Source organism: Taeniopygia guttata, chromosome 6, assembly GCF_048771995.1.
Source record: "Taeniopygia guttata chromosome 6, bTaeGut7.mat, whole genome shotgun sequence".
In the NCBI taxonomy this organism is placed as follows: domain Eukaryota; kingdom Metazoa; phylum Chordata; class Aves; order Passeriformes; family Estrildidae; genus Taeniopygia; species Taeniopygia guttata.
The window spans coordinates 16,721,186-16,741,027 of NC_133031.1; the positions used below are offsets into that span (position 1 = coordinate 16,721,186).

At 38.9% G+C, this 19,842-nt stretch overlaps 1 protein-coding gene across 5 annotated transcripts in view; it reads left to right on the forward strand.

Annotated features, from left to right (window-relative positions):
* The window catches only part of NDST2 (N-deacetylase and N-sulfotransferase 2), a 127,294-nt gene that overhangs the window by 24,376 nt on the left and 83,076 nt on the right, over positions 1 to 19,842 (forward strand). For 3 of the 5 annotated variants that reach the window (XM_030276804.4, XM_012574527.5, XM_002193265.7), the window contains exon 2: positions 707 to 786. The exons of 1 other annotated variant lie outside the window; for it this stretch is intronic. The gene's annotated coding sequence lies outside the window, so the exon portion shown is untranslated. Of the gene's footprint in view, positions 1 to 706; positions 787 to 13,911; positions 14,052 to 19,842 lie in introns of those variants that run through there. One more of the 5 variants, XM_030276806.4, reaches the window with a different exon arrangement.

Sequence of the window (19,842 nt, forward strand, 5' to 3'; positions counted from 1 at the left end):
GTATCTTTGTTTTCAAACACAACTATGAGACAGCAATTTGAATTGCTCCATTTAATTTCTATACATGGTCTCTACATATCCCCAAGATCAGCTCAGTTGGTGCTAATAGCACCAAGGCTGTGGGTTTGATCCCTATACGGGCCATTCCCTTAAGAGCTGGACTCAATCATCCTTGTGGATCTCTTCCAGCTCAGAATATTCTGTGATTCTGCTATTATGCAGTCTGCACAAGAATTTCAGTTGCTGTCTGAGCTCTGGTGTTGAGGACTTCCTATGGAGGCATGTTTTAACTTTCTCATTATGAAGAAATGTAGTTATGTGAAATTTAAGGCCAAGTTCTCTGGCAGTTACAGTCAAGGAAGTTGGAATTCTCTTGCCTGGTGGACTGTTAACTCTTAAAACAAACCAAGGGGTTCTTAGCCTATTTTCTCTTCCTGCTTTTCCTTCTATATACTGGGGGTCGGTTTCTGTGATTGAGAAATACTGCATTTGCTTTCACTTGACATGTTTTTAGGGAGCCACAGTAGTGTGTGCACTGTGTTGTTGAATATTTTCTATTTAGAACAAAGTGGTTGGTTTAGAACAAAGAGCATTGCACACTGCCTGTGTGCAATGCTCTTCATATGTGTATAAAATAAAGTACTCTTTGATCTTTCTTTCCTGTGTATCTCTAATCTAGACCCATTCTGGTTTTTTTTTTCCCCAGCTGGAGGGTGTGCTTGGTAAGCCAGGCATTGTTGACTTTGCTCTGTGTGTTGGCTTCTGAACAAAGGCACTGCTGAAAAGGTGAGTGCTTAACTTCCATCCTCTTTGATGCAGGTTTAAGTTCAGAGGAACTGATAAATCCAGACTTGCCAAACCTGTCACCTTAAACTGTATGTCGGTTTGCAGTGGAGAAAGTCTAATCTACCAGCTCATAAAATTTTGAGTGTCAGCCATCAAAACACTGTGAGACTCTGGTTTAGTGTAAATTGTGTGGCATTCCACAGCACTGGAGATCAGAGAAGGCACGTTTCATCTCTTGAACAGATCTGAATTTAGAGCTAGAGAAATCTGAGACCCTGAAAATAAATGATACTAATACAATACCCAGCCTGTAATCTACATGGGAAGGGATGGCTGAGGGGCATGCATGCATATGTGGTTGTGTGAATTTTTCATAAGATTCTCTGTTTACCACATCAGCTGTCTTCTGAAAGTAGCTGAGGTATCTGAACATTAACTGAACAGACTTTTATCAAATTGACAAGATTGTTTATAAGATGGGGAATAAATTTAATGGCATTGCTCTGCTGTGAGTACTTATCAGGAGTTTTTTCAAAATCTTCCCCTTCAGTCAGTGAAATACTGAGTGTGCCAAGCATGTAAAAATGCAGTGACTAGGGGAGCATCAAACTTAGTTTATAGGAAATAAACAAAACTTTGTTTATAGGAAGTTATTAGTACTCTAAAGAAGAGTAGATGAAAGTAAATATGTGGTATTGTAATGTCTGTATTAGTCTGTTTTCCATGTGACTGCATTAACCATCAGCCCAATTTCAGGATGTATCTTTGAAACTATGAAAGGCAAGGCAAGATTCTCCTCCTCGTTTTGTGTATAGATAAATTTGACTGGTAAAGCAAGATCTTGTTCTGTCATTATCTTGCTCTGTGATTTCATTGAGAAGAACCTGTCTGACCAAGGACTCTTACAGTCTCCTAACTGAAGGACATGAAAATCAGTAGTTTACTGCATACAGCTCCAGAAGTAGTTCTGTGTGTCAGAGATGTGTCCCCGACATTTGACATGACAGTATGCACTGAATTTAAAATTCCATTTGGCTTGCAATGTTTCCTCTGTCGGGAAGTGGTGAGATGCAATCATGAGGAATACAATATCAAGAAAGATTAGTAAGCAAGCAATAAGTTTAAGAGGTGACAGGTAGATATAAGGATCTGTCCTGGAAGAAGTTACAGTTATGAAATTGTAATTTTATTAAATAATCATAAAGAATAATTCTCTGTACCTGGGGGCTTGTAGAGAATAATCGTTTCTAATAAGGTTGAGTTCAGCAATTACGATGATACTCTTGAGGCTAAGCATTTTTGGTCTTTCTACCATTAGTGGCTGAGTCATGTGAGACTTAGTGATAAAACTTGAACTGGGTTGGAAATAGCATTTTGGGTTTTTTTCTTCTAAAGCTTGCTGTTGTAGACAAGGCCCTAAAAGCAAGTAAATCTTAAATGTTGAAAACTGTAAGGGCAGTTACTGATGAGTCATGTGTTTTTGTGCTTGTCCTCTAGAAAACATGGATTCTTTAAAAAGAGGCAAACTTTCCCCCATCCCAAACAAACTCTCTTAATATTATTTCCCAGTGTGATGCTTTTATAAAATATGTAGTTTAAGGAATCTGCATCAAGTTGCTTCTTTCCTCTTCTCATTTCTCTCACCCTTCTAAACAAGTTACTCTTTGCCCTCTGCCATATCCATATAACTGTCTGAATTGTAGATGTGCAGTGACTTTGTGCAGCTACAAAAGCAATATATAATGCACAAGACAGTTTTTTTAATCAGACAACCTGATGAAACCAGAGATATCCATCACTGGATTTAGCAATGTAGTTTTAGGTATCGAACGAAGCTGATTGCTCAGCCTTCCTGTTCGGTGGTATCTTTCTTTGTGCTTTGATTCGTGAGGCAGAAAGGCTTGAATGTATTTTTTGATACATGTAGAATCCGTAGAGGGGTCTTTGATTAGCATACTGCATTTTCACTTCCTTTTCCATACCAAGAGAATGGATGATTTGGAAGTGGTTATAAGTACATATGTTTACTGCTGAAAAACTTTCTATGATCCCTTTTGAGATCCTCACTCTCACCAGAAATTCAGATGCAGTTCTGGACCTCCATATTGGAAACACCAGATTTGAACTTGGAATTGTGTTCTACTGAGAGCTCTGGGCATGTAGGGCTGTATTATCAGCAACTGCCCGAAGCAGACCCTGCCTGCTCAGGTATCTTTTTCAACCAGACATCTCCCTCTCCACTAAGCTGTAGTATCCTTGTGATTCCTTTTTAGATGTGCTGGCTGTTGTGGATTTGAGTGTATGAGGATGGATATTGCACTGAATTTGGTGTCTCTCCCAAGCTGGCAGGATTGTTCCCAGCTGTCAGTGACTCACAGTAGCCGAGTTGCTGTCTCAGAGTTCAAGTTAATGGAATCTGCAGTTCAGTCTCCCTTGTTTTGTTTGGCAGAGATGAAATTTCCCATGAACTAGCAAGAGCAAGAGGGAGAGTCTACAAAGTTGTAGCTTTGAATATGTGTTGGGTCTGAAAAATTGCTGAGAAACGCTGTCCTTACTTCCTCAGCTCTTCCTTGGGAATAACTCCTTGCCAACAGTCATGCCTTCAGGTGTTTTCTTTTGTTTTGTCTAGCTTCTTTCACTGTACTTAATGCCAACAATCTCCAATTTCCAGAACTGCATTAAATATGTGATAAATGTATGCCACATGATTGTCATCTTATTCTTTCTCTGAATGGATGACAAACTTAATTTGTATTTAGAGGTTCTGTTTTCTCAGCAGGGTTACTACTTTATTTATGCCAAAGAAAAAGGGCACAAATGTCATCTATGCAATCCATTCATAGAGTTAATTTATTTACTAAGTGTAAAGTTACATTTTATCCTGCCTTTTTTGCCACTTGACATTTTTACCAAGCAGGTTATCTTACGGTAATATGGAAGGATATTTGAAAAAACTGGAGTGTACCACAAACAGTGGGGGCCTGGTTTTACATGTTGATTTTGACAGTTGTTCTGATAGTGTGTGATTCCTCTAGAGTGCCTGCTGGACTCCTATAGAGCTGTGTTTGAATGTGGGCAGTATTAAGTGCTGGCTGCTGAACAGCACTGATTCTTCCAGAATCAGTAGGAACCTTTGAATTTTGTTTATTTTCTTTGAAGCTGTTAGGTGACTGAAAATCGCTGTCAGTTTCCAAAATAAATAGGTCTTCTGAAGTTTATTTGCCTTCTTGTTGCTCTGTTACAGAGTATCAGACTATTGGAAGCAAGTTCAGTCTGAACACTTGTACCTCTATTATAATGCATGTGAATCTTGGACATGTGTATGAAGAGTATTTTCTGGTTCAGGGTGCTGTTAGAAAATGCTTGCGAGTCCAAGAAAATAGCAGACGTTTGCTATTCAATGTTGTGGATTTTCTATTGTCATTAATCTATTAGAAGAAAGCTCCAAGAACCCAGAGTAAGAAGATGATATTCAGTTCACTAATCAGTAAGCAAAGAAAGGAAGAGGTAATAGATACAGTATTATTTTCTGGTTATACTAAGCAAGAACAGCCCAAGAAGATTAAATGTGCATATATTTCAGACTTCACGTGTATTTTTCCATTAAGTAGGATTGCTTTCTCTCCAGCTCTGTATTTGCTTCTGTTGTCTACCCTTTTATAAGCAATAATCCTGTCTTTTTCAATGGAATCACAGGTAGTGAAACTCCTCTGTTTCTATGCAGCACAGGTTTGCCAAATCGCGTTTATAGGGCATGGTATTCATAGTGAGGTTAAGGACTCTTTCGGGGTACTTCTCCCTATTACTACAAAGTACTTGTTTTACTGCCTGGTAAAACAGGGTTTTTTTTTTGTTAACTCCACCATCACAGGGAAATACTGAAATAGCTTTCCTGCCCAGAGTTATTCTCAAGGCATGTGGAGGGCAAGAGTTTAATGTGTTGACTGAAGACTTGTTTGCATGAATGCATTGAGAAAAGGTAAAATCAGTGTTTTGCAGCTAGGAAGTTAGTATGTAGTAAACTCAAGTACCAACAAGTACTTTAAATCATGGTATAGACTTCTTTTTCAGAAAAAAAAGTTTACCTGAGTTTGCTGTGTCTTTAGCTTTATTTCTAAATACCTGAAGAATAAAAGCTCCTGTATAGGACAAGGAATTTTGTAATGATCTCCCCTATTGATTTCGGTGACATACTCAATTCTGCAGAAGTCATACAGTACATACATAGTTCTTTGTTTATCACTTGGATTTTTTCATGTTGGTGTTGTGGCACTGACTTTGGTGGTTGTTCAGAGTCCTAAGAGCAGTCTTTGCTAGAGGACATGTTATAGTTAATATCAGACTGATTGGAGTAAGCTATTTATGGTCTTAGAAATGTACTAGAAATTGTGCTTAGGAATGTACAGTAGGTGATAATACTGAAAATATGGAGTGGATACTGTTTTTTACCCAGACTTCAACATGCTGTGTTTTCTAGTCACTTTAAAGCCTAGAAAGGGATACAAGAGAAGCTGGGGCAGAGATCTACATACACAAATGGGAAGTACCACAGTACCAGATAAATATGATTCAAACTTTTTTTAAGAATTGAATACTCCAACACAGGGTATTTGGAACCCCTCAGGCATGCACGATTGATGGAAAAGAGGTAAAAAAGAGCAAGATAGGAAACAGATATAAACTTGTACTGTTGTCCAATATTTGAGCAATATAAACTCCAGCTCTGAATTGTCCTCTGTACTGTCTTACAGTTTCCTGATTTTTGTGAACTAATATAGTTAACTGCAGGGAAACTGCATCAAAATTTACTCTGCTTCTGAAAGCTTTTTATTGAAGGGAATCTGCCACAAAAGACTTATTAAATTTCTCTTACTTTGTCCTCTGCTCTACCTTTTCACTTAGTTATGTAATTTACAACTTTTGTTCTTCCTTGCCCTCTTGATAGTTCAGAATTCCAAATTCTTCAGTCATTCTCTCCTTGCAGCTGCTATCTGAATTAATTCCATCTGACTTCTGCAGTCTAATAGAGGAAATCTTCAACAAAGCATGTAATCTCATGTTTTGGAAATTAGGAATCAAAAGCATATGTTTCAATTGAGGAAGGGACTATCTCCATCTCAGAGTACCTGAACAGCTGTCCTAAGTGTCTCGTCCTGTAAGTGGCTCATCCTGTGCCAAAAAGTGAATAATCTGATAAATTTCCATCTGTCATCAAGATAGCCAGTCAAAAACAGAGCTTTAAAGACAAGAATGCTGTATACAGTTTCCTTTATTGAACCACTTGAGGGGCTCTGAATGTAAAGGACTTTGCTATATGTGCATGTAGCATCAAAGGCAGTAAATGTGCAGAAGTCCTTCAGCCAAGTCCTAAAGGCAGCAAGCAGTCTCAGGGTCAGCTGTGCAGCACTGGCTAGTTGGCAAATTGTCTTCCAACCTCAAATGACACCTGGAACTTACAATTTGCTATGTCATGATTAAGAAAAGTACACATTTATTCTTTTGGCTCCACAGTGTTCTAAAAGCAGTTTACAGCTTCATGTCTGTTCTCTCTTCTCCTAGTGCTCTATGACTCTTAACTTGTGTTTGACATGTTTTTTTTTTTCTTGAGCTGAAATATTTTATCTTGTCATAAAAAGAGTTCCCTCTTGCTTTTGTTGTCTGTGTTGTAATTTCAGTAGCTGAGTTTGAAGTATGGTAGTTGCTTACTTTCCAAGCCAGCAGAGGTGAAGAAATGCAGCAATGTGAAGCGAGTAGGTGCATCAGTGTAACATATGAGAGAATAGTGTGATGGTGAAAGGCAGCGAGCTTCTAAATAAGCACAGGGAGAATGTGTGTGTGTGTGTGTGGTAGAGAGGGAGGTGTCTCAAAAAGCTGTGTTTGATCTCTTGAGGCTCCTGAGTGCTATAATTGAGTCAACATGTCAAAGTGAAGTATGTCCTGAGCTTTGGGAGCAGGAGAAAACTGCGTCTTCTGCATGTACAAGTTTGGGTGAGCCCCATCTCACAGCAATAATAAGCACTCTGCTTTTGCACTGGTGACACTGCAACTCAACAGAATAGTTGCCCAGCCAAGCTCTATAACTGATGTTTTTCCAAGAACTGCTTTAAATCTTTGGTTGGGAAGCTGTGAGTAATTGGCTTCGCCTTTGCTTCTGATGCAGATGTGAACAAAGGTGATGAACAGAGGGGAATATGACTGAATGCACTATTGAGATACAGGCAAAACAAGCTGAAAGGGTCTCCCTAAATTTGTTTCTAAGTCTCAGAGAAACAAATATCTGTGTGTCTTGCCATATTTCTTATGTTGGTGTAATGTTTTGGGGATATACAGACTTTACTGTAGGATTTTTGTGTTTTAAATGGATGGAAAAAGGTTGATTACAGCCCTTTGTCCTGGCGGTTTGTTGCAGCCTTTGGCTGTGTGACTTCATGCATGATGCTGCACTGGCAGCTCTCTCCTTGGCCGTAGCTCACTGCAGTATTGCTCTAGGAAATCATATGAAATTCTAAGCTCTTTAAAACCCATGTTTCCTTGCTAACATGCTAATTTTGTCTTGATTGGGTTTTATGCATAATATCTACCTTTGGTGCTTTCGTATTTTATAAATTGTTCTTACTGACATATCTGATGTTCTGATTGTTTCCATAGTGACAGCAATGGCAAAAACCTGAAAAAGGAAGGTGACGGCACTGTATTTTTAAGATGAACTGTTTTACAGAGGAATGGTTTGAAGGCGGGGGGGGGAAATACAGTAGATTTTTTTCAAGCAGTAGTACTTACTTAGAGGTCAGAGAGGAAAGATTTGGCTTGCTATTTTGACATTTATTTGTGTGGGAAAGTAGTGAGCACAAGGTTAATCTAGGTAATATGAGATGTTTTCAGCAACGTCTCCTTTCTTGCTGCTCCAAAAGAAGATAAAATCTTGAAATGCAGAAAACTGAAATGTGCAGATTATCTTCACAGGAAAGGTAGAAGTCAATATGCCTGTGAGAAAATGTGTTACATATTTTGTTTCAAAATGTCTCCCTTCCAAATTCATAAATTAAGCACAGGAAGCTTTTAGTATTAAAAATCAGACACAAAGCCATTAGTGAGAGCTTCAATCTTCTTTTGTCCTTTGGTAAATTCAATCAGTTGTTTTATTTTATATTCTGGGAACAAGGTTTTATTTCCTTTCATTACACATCATATTATTTGCATATAAAAGTAAGATACCTTGAGAGAATTTAGGCATTTGTTTAGAATCCATGTTTTAACAGAGAGGGTTTTTTTCAAAGCATTTTGTAGGAAACGCAAGCTTCCCTAACATTCCCTTTTGTCATTGGTGTTGATGTTTCTTCCTGTGGTGCAGTCACTTGAAGCAGTTGCCTGACATAGAATATATGCCTGCTGTTCTTATATCAGCACAGACAAGTGAGAGGAGATAATGGGAGAGATGCTTGTAAATTATGTCAAATATTTTCATTCAGGGGCTTTTTTCTGTGAATCAGTGTTTAGCATTCTAGTTGAATACCATGCCTGGAGGTGTTTAAAAGATGTGTAGATATGGCACTTAGGGACTGCCAGGTCTACCACTTGATTTGATTTAGGTGTACCTGACAGTGCCAGCTTGATCATTGGACTGCATCTTAAAGGTCTTTTCCAACCAAATGATTCTGTGATTCAAAGCATGCTTCTCCTGCCCACCCCATTGCTGTGCCTAGGATCTGTGGTCAGGCTGGGGACCTTGTGCCCAGGAAGTTCTAGAAAGAGCTTAGAAGGATCAGTCAGGCTGTGCAGCCCATCTCCAGGTGGCAGACACATCCTCCAGCCCTGGGGAAATCAAAGAGGCTGGTAGTAGGACGCAGGTGCTCCAATTTAACACATTGTTAAATTCATACCTCTTATGCCTTCCAGCCAAAATGTGGCATCATACAGTAAACTGAATATGTGTTACATCTTATTACACTGGGGAAGAGAAGTTGACAGCTGAGAGTTTGTGTTGCTTTTTAAGTTGTACAGGTTGGTTGGTTGGTTGTGCCTGAGGCCTCTTAGGTCACATCTGCATTAGTACCTCAGCTGCTTCATCTATCATTTTGGTGTCTTGGGAATGGTGTGCATAAAAATATGTAATTTATGATTCTTCTTTATATTTATCTGCAGTGTTCTGATCATCTTGTTGAAAAGTGTTTGATTCTGGTTTTCCATTGACCAGAAGGAAGGGGAAGTTTCCATGTTTTTTACAACTGGGATCACTGTTTAAAACAGGGAAGTGGTTTAGAAATCATGGGAGCAGTTAGTTGTTGCAGAAAGGCTGAAGAAAGTGTCATCTGTTCTAAAAAATGTCCTCTTATTTTCAGAATGATACAAATTTAAATATTTTTTTTCTTAGGAGACTGGTTCATTTATAGATACTTGAGTTGTTGAAATGTTGACTTAGTGGAAAAAAGATTGGGTAGTTGGTGTTATCTCTATGCCCCTACTGCTCCCTACCCAAAAAAAATCCCCAACCCATTGTTTTTGTATTATTTTTGCTGATGGAGTTTTAAGGCATTGCTTAGTGCTTTGTCTTAAGTAATGTCCTATGTCCCAAGCATATGTTGGTCATCACTTGTATTTCAGTAGTATTATGAAATGTAGACAGAAGTAGACATTTAGACATGCCTCTGTCATGTGCAACATATTTAGTTTCTTCATATTTAGTTTCTTCAAACTTACAGGTTTAAATTTGCAGCTTCTTCTGATCCCCGTTGGAATGAAGGGGTGGTGTTTTTCTTTCTTGCACTGCTAGTGATAGCAGTTAGTACTGATTCATTGGTGTTGACCCCTCTACTGCTTGTTAAAAGACAGCTTTATTTGCAGAGGTATCACAGTAAGCTTAATTTGGCTTGCTGCATCTTTGTAGCTGTTTTTATCTTATATGAAATAGATGAAATCTAAAAGGAATTTTGGAACAAAAAGGAGAAAAAAACTAAACCAAAACTAACTATTCACATGTAAATGTACCTTATAAAGCCATAGACCTAGTAGATTTAGATAGTATTATATTAATTTATTGAAGTAGAACTTTCCCTTGGATCTTGGGAAAGCATCTGCAAGGAAGAAAGCATTTCTTGCATGTCTTTTGCTTGTAGTTTCAATTACAGGCAGCTGTCTGATTTATACTCAGTGAAAACTGCTAATTGTGCCCTTGTAAACTCCTTTAGTTTAGAGGAAAATGTATTTATTTGCATGAAAATGTTTGCATGTGAAATACTGAAAACCTTTCCTGCAGATACAAAATTTTAGAATTCAAGACATATAAGCCTCTAATGCTTTCCTAAAAGCTGTTCCTTCCCTGGCTGATGGCTTTTACCTTGCCATGTGTCATTAACATTTACTGCTGTTGCAAGTTCTTGGATAACAGATTGAGGTGACTTTGTGTGCTAGTTTAGATGGCATTTGCCAAACAAATCCTTAGGAATCTTGCAATCATTTTCTCTTTGTCTCTTATGAAACATGAAACTCCTGTGATGGGAAGGATTTTGCATTTATTCTTTTTGTTTCTAAAATAGTGGAGAGCTCCTATTTTATGAAAAGTTTTTAAAACACTGACTAATAAAAAAATAAGCTCAAATAGGTTAAAATTTCAGTCTTCACCTCTGTGGTGAATAATGCTGATTGTTTTGAAGAGCTTTTTATTAAAGTCTTATCTTTGATTAATTTTGTGGCACACTTGAAAATAGGAAATTATAAGGTTAGAATAATTTTGCATTTTAGAGAGATATGTTTTGATAAAATGGCATGCATGAAGTCCGCCTGTCCTGTTTTGGGGGGTGTGTCTGCAGTGGGAAATGCCTGGTAATTCAGTAATTCAGTGGCACAGGATGTGCTTTTACTGATGGGAGGCACACTGTGTCACCAGGTCAGCCCTGTGTACTCTGTCCGTACTCACGCCTACCTTGAAATCACTTATGCTGAGAATAGCTCAGAGATATTTCAGCCATGGTTGTCAATTTAAACCAAGATGTTTTGGCTTTCCCAAGTGCTGTTCTCCAATATTCTTGGTGATTTTTGTGTGCTTTCCAATCATGTTTTTTAGCCTTTTTTATTCCCAGAAACTACTTGTTACCTGGGCAGGTGCAGTTCAGGGTGCTGTGATGTGCCACTGCCAATGCTGTCCCAGTGAGGTTCACCACTGGTTCACTTCTCTGTAAAATTGCTGTTAGTAGGGATGGCAGCTTTTGTAATGCAAGAGTTGTGTGGAGACCACCAAACTTGATCAGAACTCAAGTCAGTTTCGTTCTCAGCCAGCCTGAAGCTATTGATGTATTTCAGCTTTTATTATTGCCTGGCAGGCACACGTGGTGGGCAGTCCTTTGAATCTTGGCTGTACTATACTGTTTATTCTTCTGTTTTGGAAGCTGGATAAGGCCTTGAATTCTGTGTGGGCATGCTTCACCCTTCACTTCAGTACTTCTTTATAGGGTGCCTTTTGAGATACTAGTTTTAGTCAATTCATAATAAATTTGTTTCTAGAATATGTATCTCTGTGAATGCTGTTGGTGACACACATCAACATTTCTCGTCTGGTGGTTGAAAAGGAACACAGAGTGGGCACTGTGGTTGGTACGACTCTATGCTCTTGGACTGGTTTTTGTCACGTTTCTGAATATTGGTAACATTGTCAGTGTCTTCTTTCTTGCCTAAAGTATGCTGCTAGCACAGATTTGGGAAAGCTCTTCATTTCTAAGGGTATAGTTTTTGAATCATAGGAAGACAAGTGGATAGTGTTAATAGATGGCAACTCTTTGAAGTACATTAATATCAACTTCAGAGAGAAAGAAAATTCCTTTCCCTGAGCTCCAGATAAACAACAATGCTTTCAAACCTTCAGGACGATCAAGGTGAAATGCAGTGAACAGTAAGTGCAGGGAAGATGATTCTGCTTTTATGGCAGTTGGCAAAAATACATTTTTTTCTTTTTTGTGCTCTTGTAACAAAGCAAAATAACAAAGTACTCTGAGATTGTTCTATGAAAAGAATACAAAAAGCTTTCTGTACTAAATACCCTCATCTTAATAGATGTTAGCAGAATATATTTTAAATGGGCTGGAAATATCTCCTTGGAATTCTGAAGTATCTTCAAAACTAGCTGAAAAGAACTGAATTCATCTGATCATGCAAACTCATTCAACAGCATTCATCTGCTTATGTAGAGTTGTAGAAGGCTGACATCTTCCAGCTGAGGTGTGTGTCACTGCCACTTTAGTTGGCTTTAGCTGGGAAAGAGAGAATGGAGCAGTCTCATTTCTCATTTTCTTGCTGAAGTCTTCAGGAAAAAAAGGAAAATAGTTCTAAGGCATGGACCTGAAGTACATTTCAAAAGGTAAATGTGCCCTCCTTTGCCTAAGGAAAAGACTGTCTCAGGAAGATAAGTTGGAGAACAAGTAGCAAGTAGGATTGCTCCTGCTGAGGTTCTGTTTTGGTCAGTCATGGAAGACAAAGGAGAAAATATTTTTTTTCAGAGGAGGAAAGTGATTTTCAAAAGCAAGAATGTATTCATGTGGCTTTGAAATGATTGGTGAGAATAAGGGCTGAAATTCAGTGGGCAGGATTGTGTATTGCCTTATGGGTTGCAATGTCACGAATGGTAAAGATCTACGTAAGAAATTGAATGCTGCCTATCCAAAATTCAAATGAGTACAATGAACAAAAATTGATAGTTTTAAAAAACTATGATCTGAGGCATATTTGTTTTTACATAAGGACTACTGAAAGAACTCAAAACAACTCTGCAGGTCACCTTTAACAAAAAGCTCTATGTATAGAAAATAATATAAACTACTAAAAAAGTATCACACCAACAGCATGCCCCATATGCAATATAAAAGTGAGAACAAACTCCAAGTTGAGAGGTGGTGGGTTTGGATGGGGAGGGAGATTTAAATGTATTTTTCAGGAAAGAATCAGTGTACAAAACTGATTAAAAATAAGATGGTAGCAGCCAGGATTTGCAGAGTTTTTCAGTCCTTTGTTGGGTTATCTTGCATAAGTGCTTTAGCCAGAGACTCTTTTCAGTAGCTGCATGGGGCCAGCTTGGAACACAAATGTGCATGAATCCAAATGTAATTTCCCTGTTGTGCACATTCTGGCTGTGACAGCTCAAGTTATGAATGTAAAATAGCAGGAAAAAAAGTTCAGAAGATGGCCAGGCCTGAAATGTTAATAAGAACTGACTTACCATGAGATCCCTTGAGGCTGGCAAAGGTGCTTCCCGAATTTTAAGTTTGTCTGCTTCCATGCTTCATTTTGGTGTGCCTTAGAAAAGAATAAATAAATTCCTTGTTTTTATCTGTGCATCTAAGTTGTGTGGCATAACAGAAGTAACAAACGTTTTCTTCCACGTAAGATGCAAAGCAGACAAGGAGAGTGATGTTAATCCTCCACTCCGGGTTGTGGTCAGCGCTGGCACACAGCCTGAATCGGCATCAGTGGCTTTGATCTGTAGACAAGAAGTACTGTACAGAAAATGACAGTATCTTTTCTCTTTCAGACAGTTCTTTTTTTCTGGGGGGCAATAATCTGCATTTTTCCCAAATTTCCAATGTTCAGAAGTCATTTGCCTTTCCTCTGGGTAGGATTGGTGCAGGATAAGAGATTTTCTCCCCCTACATCAATACGCTGCTTGGAGAAAAGACCCCTCATCATGGCCACGGGACGGCTTGTCTCAGACTGTGCAGGCAAGGAAAGGGCTTTTCTCTCTTCTGTGTGCAACTTGCACAGCAAAGAGAAATTGCAAAGTTTGCAAGTTTCCCTGTGTCTTCAGCATCGGATTTTCTCGGGTCTGTACTCTCTTTTTTTTTTTTCCCTCAACCTCCTTCCATCTCTTGTTACCATGGAGAATGAAATGCCTGTTCCATTCAGGTTGTCGGCTGAATAGGTTTTGAGGTTGATGGATGGTGAGAATCTCTTATCCCTCCTTCTCCAAACACCGCCCCTGCCTGTTTCTTGACATTTCACTTGCCAGAGACTGGCAATCAGCGAGTGGGAGCTGAAAAGGAGGCTGGCAGTGTCCTGCTGAGATGCTCTTTCAGTTTGTGGATGAAATCAGCAGCCGTGAGAAGGTCTTAAGGGCTTTGGTGCAGAGCCTTGTCCTGAAGCTGACTGAGGCATGAATGCTCACTTGAGTGAATGTTCTTGCTTCCCCAGAGCACCCAGGGAAAAAAGAATTCATATGTGAAACCTGTTGCTGCTTATGACTGTGTTTCCAGGAGTGAAGTAACCTATGTAATGTAAAGGGAAAGGTAAGGAATGAATGAATACAGTAAATGCTCTGGCATAATCTGTTCCTCTCGTATATACTTCTTTATCTGTGTCCACATCACACCACAAGTGGAATTTCTTTGCTGCAGTCTGGCTTGGGTGGTTTTCTGGCTGTGATGCTGAAGTTAGCAGGGGACTCTGTTTTGTGGGAGTCCAGTAGTCCCTGTATGAACTGACTGTGTACGTATGGCATCAGTAGTGCAGTGTCAAAACAGATTTCTGAATAATGTACCTTTTAATAACAACTATGTGGAATTGTGAATGTTGACAGGCCTAGGGTTGAAATATGAGTTTGGGAATACTGTTGACATGAAAGAAATGGAACTGCAACACAAAAAAAATTGAAATGATGGCTCTGTAAAATTATACAGAAAACATTTGTTGTTATTATTACTTTTCATACAAGCTAACTATAGTTTTAGAGGGTATCAGAAAAAATTTTAGCCTATGCTGAAAGGCTTAAGCCTGTCCTTTTTAAAGAAGAGGTTTTTTTGACTGATGATCACTTAGTAGTGATGGCTTGGGAGAAATGTTATACCTGGCATTGTTTAATAGATGTGTGGATTTTGCTTCTGTAAGTAAAAGTAAATGTTATGACTTTAAATTTTGACATTGTTTCCATGTATAAGCTTTTCTCAATCATATCATTGTTGAGAGAAATATTTCTGTGAGTTTTCTGCTAAAACCTGCTGTGTCAGGACTGTACCAGCATAAGACCTAATATTGGTGGTATACCTTAATGGGTGGCATTTCAATATGATCATTTGTGGGATCATATGTGAAAATTTGTCCTGGGTGATTTTCAACAACTGTTTGATAAGTGACTTTGGACTTTGTTTCAGTACATATTTTCAGCACCTTGCACTGATAAATATTTTCACACCTTCTATGTGTTCCTAAAGTTACTAACCAATACTTCTCTCCACACTACCACCAAAAGCTTTTGCATTTGTCTTAGCTCCTCAAGAGTTCATTTTCCATTTGATGCTTTATGTCCTTTTTGTTGTTGGATTGTTGTCTCCCTGCTGGAGTTTTCCTCCTGTGCAATTGATTTTCCTGTTGTGTAAGCTGCTTCCAAAATGCTGTATGTTAGCTGTTTAGCCCCTGGTGTGTTAGAAGGGAATTTTTAACTCCTGCATCAGAAAGGTATGTGTGTATGTTAGTACATACAAAATAAATATATGTATATGAAATGCATATGAATATATACCATCCAGTTCCTCAAGTAGTTTATTCTAGAGATTGTAGTAGTATTTTTGTTCCCAGACCTTGGGATTTCCTAGTGGGATGTGCACACAGAGGATTTGACTGCCTGTGACCTTCAGTCATACAAGATAATATATGGTAATATGCAGGGCTTTGATTTCCCAGTTGGCTGGGCTACTGCAGAAAAACCCAGATTTTTAAAAATACACCACGGAAGCCGCTTTTTTCTACCATACATACATCACACATGTTGGGTGGAGTTGAGGTAAAATGTTACAGAGAGGAAAAAAGGGGGAAGTCCACTGGGACAGAGAATGTAGTTTGGGATCAGCTTCCTGATAGGAACTCAGCTTCATGTTACCATTGTAAGGGATGTGGAAAGAGTGAGCAGCTGTTTTAATGTGGTGATTTTGAGTGAGCAGCAACAGCATCAGCATCAAAGCTTACATGTGTATTTCCATTTATTCTGTTAACGTGCTGCAGTTTTTTGATTCAGTATTATCTTCTTTATGAAAAAAATAAACTCCTAGCAGCTTATGGGTTTGCATGAGATAAAATCCCAAATCTTTCTCTCACACTCCGCGAGGATTGTTATGCTAATAATTTTAGAGATTGTCAAATTTTTTTCTGAGTATTACTGACAGGATTCAGTCTCTGAAAAAAGGTCTTCCAGTTTTCAATGTGGATGTATTTAAATTTACTTTGCTGTCTGAAATTATTCCTCTTCCTGTCACCAAGATCAACCTTTACTTGATTGGGGTGTTTTGATTTTTATGTTTTCTCTGAGGAGAATTTGACTGACTTAATAAACTTGTAATTAGGACATATTGTTGCTTCATGCCATCTGGTTTTTGGTTAAATTATTCTTGGAAAAATTCTCATGTCCCACTCTTTTTAGATTTGGAGTTGTTTGATTCCTTATCTTAATGGTAGTCAGAGCTTGTAATTTTTTTATCTTGTCCTTGCTATTTAGATGTGTGCAGCTGGAGAACAATCAATCTCTAAACCTGTCTCTATCTGCTAGATGTTTTATTTCACCTTTTCCTTAGTATTAGTGCCTGGTTTCCCTCCATTGCTTTCCCAGGCAGTGCAGCATGGAACTGACCTCATTTGCTTCAGCTCCACTCCTGTCCCTGCTGCCTGGTGCCCCAGTCAGTGAGTATGGGCAAAGCTTTGTTCAGGGCAGCTGGGGAGAAAAACCTGATCCAGCAGCAGACTGAAGCTATGGGCTTACGTGATGTCCATGGGCTTACAAAGACTGGTCTTCGCTGATTTGTACTTTGCAAGTTACCTTTACAACCTTGAAATCTGGAAAATTAATTTTAGTTTAGCTTTTGCCAACACTTCCTACCTATTTTGTTAGAGTGAATTTTTAAGCCCTTTATAATAGGCTGGTACACATGCAAAGAATGGACATTGTGCTCTCCAGTAAGTCATTCTCTTATCTCAAGTGTCATTTACTGGAATCTTGTTAGCTCCTGTAAAATGTAAACTGAATTAAAGGCATATAATTAAATCAGCATATTAAGTGTGTAAGGAATGAGAGGCAGTGAGAATTTTGATGGTTATATCCACAATAAGAACACTAAAATCTAAATCATCAGGTATCTAAACTCTTTTATAGCATACTACTGAGAGCACTGCTTGTAAAAGAACAATTTCCAGGTGGATGAAACATGTTTTGGTGCTAGGTCAGCACAACACGTTATCATTTCAAATCACCTGGCCAAGAGGTTGCTTCACAAACCATGTGGCTGCTAGCTAAAGGACTCAGATGTGCAGTATTAGTGCTCATCAAGGAAGGGGACATTCGAATAATTACTAAATAGTTGTGAGGTTTTGACTGGGGAAACAAGTGACAGCTTCAGGTACTCATGTATTTGCTTTTGCCTGTAATCCATGTACAAGTCACTTTGTTGCATATGGCATACCTCATACTTAAAACTACCATGGTCAGTGTCTGAGACTGATTTAATTTCTTTGTGCCTAAGCATCAGGCACATAGTGTTGGTACTGGCATTATCTAACAAGATTTAAGAGCATTTACTTCTCAGACATGAGACTTTTAAAATTATTTTATTTACTTTATGTAGCACATAGTAATTTAAGTTCCTGTTGTCTTGGCCATAACCCAAATTTGGAACACAAAATTAAAATGAAAAACTGCAAAACAAAATAAAGCACAGAAGGCATGACAAGAAATGGGATTGATCTCTATAACGTAAATATTATTTTCTCTAACCTTGGATTTCTGGTTAAGTGTTGATGTCAGTTTACTGTGAAGACCAGTAACAGCAAACTGTTGTGAGATGGAGTCAAATTTGGGTACAACATGAGAGATGCCCCTTGTATTTGAGTGGATTTGTGTAGCGTGTGTCACACAGCCAGTTGCTAGCTCTTTCAGATTTTTCGCTGTGCAATCCTCTCCTTTAGTCTTGTTCCAGAGCTGTAGCACTCATCTCCAATACATCCCTCTCCAGCCAGTCTGGTTGTCTTCTGTTGGCTCTGCAGTGCTCTTCCTTGGCTGTGATACTGGATTGTTATTCTGTCAGTAGGGCAAAAGGGTCGGAAAGAAGCAGGGGATGGGATATCTGAAACTAGTATTAGCTGCTGTTTTAAATGAAAGTTATTATTTTTCATAGCAGAGAGATAGTGTAGAAGAAACAGGAGGGCACGCTAGGGAGAACTGTTGAAAATGCTGTTTGTGTTTCAGTCTTGTTCAGGGTTTTGACTCCTAGAACATGTTCAAAGTTTGTTGCCAGTTAACAGTTTAGAAGTCTATATGGACATAACCAGTGTTTCAGTTCCACAGTGATTCTTGAGATACAGGACAAGACACACACATGAAAAATGATTGTCTAATGGACTAGGGCATTCTTTAGCCAGCCTTTTTAAACTCCTGCCTACCCCTTTAGTCTGTATAATAAAGATACTGTTTTGTGAAAGGTCATCTCAGACTGTGCTTCTCCTGGAAAGCTTAGTGTTGCTCTCACCTGCCAGTTAGAACATTCCTGTCTTCAGCTCCTGCAATCAGGGAATTATAGGGTGCTTTTGAATAGGCTCATATGTCTAACTGATTGATAATAAATCTTTGGTGCATTAGTTATTTGGATCAACGTGCTATGAATAGCTGGGGATGTGGGTCCACCTCTTTTGCAGGCAGGCACTAAAACTGCTTTATGCTCCTTGCAGAGCTGTACCCTGAGGATCTTAACCCTCCACTTTTGGATAACCTAGTACAGCCTAACCCTACCTCAGTATTATGTTGCAGATGAGTACAGACAAGCTGCAGTATATAAGCAGTATCTTGATGTGGTATAATAACTGTGTAAATTGAGTTCTGATGTGGGTTTTCAGACTCAGTTGGACCAGGTATCAACTTCAGGAGTCAGGTCAGCCCTGAGCCAAGCTGGCATGGCCATAGGTAGAAGCACACTGCTGTTTCATTCTCTTCTGTCTTCTCTCATTATTTGCTCTCTCTTAGATTTTGCACGATAGGACTGACTACCTCTTTCTATTTCATGGAATCAAACTTGAGCTTCCATCTTTGTTTTGCAGCCCCACAAATCAGGCATTGCTTGAGGTTAATCACAAACACTAAACCACTAAGCCCATGCTGCCCTGTGACATCCTGTGATGCCTCTGCTTCTGTGCAACACTGAGCAGCAGAAGCTGCCTGTACACAAACCAGATGTTAGTGACCTCAGCCAGAAAACATTAACTGCATTGGGTTGCTGGCCCCACGTTCAGATGAGAACCAACAAGATGTCATCAGGAATTGCTCTCGTGCCCTAACTTGGAAATTGTTGTTGAGACACTCTACTTTAGTAGTTGATCTTCACAGACAGTATGGATCTTTTATTGCCTTCACCCAAAAGTGTTTTTTCTTGATTTATGGTGAATAAGTGGATTTATACAGTAAAGGAGGTTGTTTCTAGTCATATTTTCCTATTTCCACATTTCATCCAAAAGTTGCTTCAGTTGTTTAAAGTAGATGGGTTTGTTACTCTGGATCATGGATATAAATATATGCCAGAAGCATAAGGCCTTATCAGCTGTGAGCAGCTGTACTTGCCTTTTCCTTTTAAATCTAGACACCTAAAGTGCAGATAAACAACAAAACTCATTTTTCTGGATGGTGAAACTTTAAAATTTCTTGGAGTTTGTTGAAGGCTGTTGCACCTCTACTTAAAGAAAACTAGCATTAGCATTTCTGGGGAAGGCTCTGACCTTCTTGTTAGAGCTCAGAGTTACAGTTCAGGGAAGTGAGTATTAATGTCTGTAGTGGTTTGGTTTTGAAATACTGTCTATGCATGGACAGTCATGCTTAACCTAGTACATTGCTTGCATATATGGGACATACCTTGAGGGTATAATCTTTATGTACTCTTTGCAGAAGTGGGTCTTGGGGAATGCCTGAATGTGAGTTTGTGGGCCCCAAATTGGGCAACTCCCTGGGGGCTCCCCTGGCAGGGAAGACCCTCCTGGAGCAGTTCTGTTTCAGGAACAAGAGACGCATTGGACTTTTTCGTGCTTCAGCTTCTGTTTATTGTTATCTTATCAAAA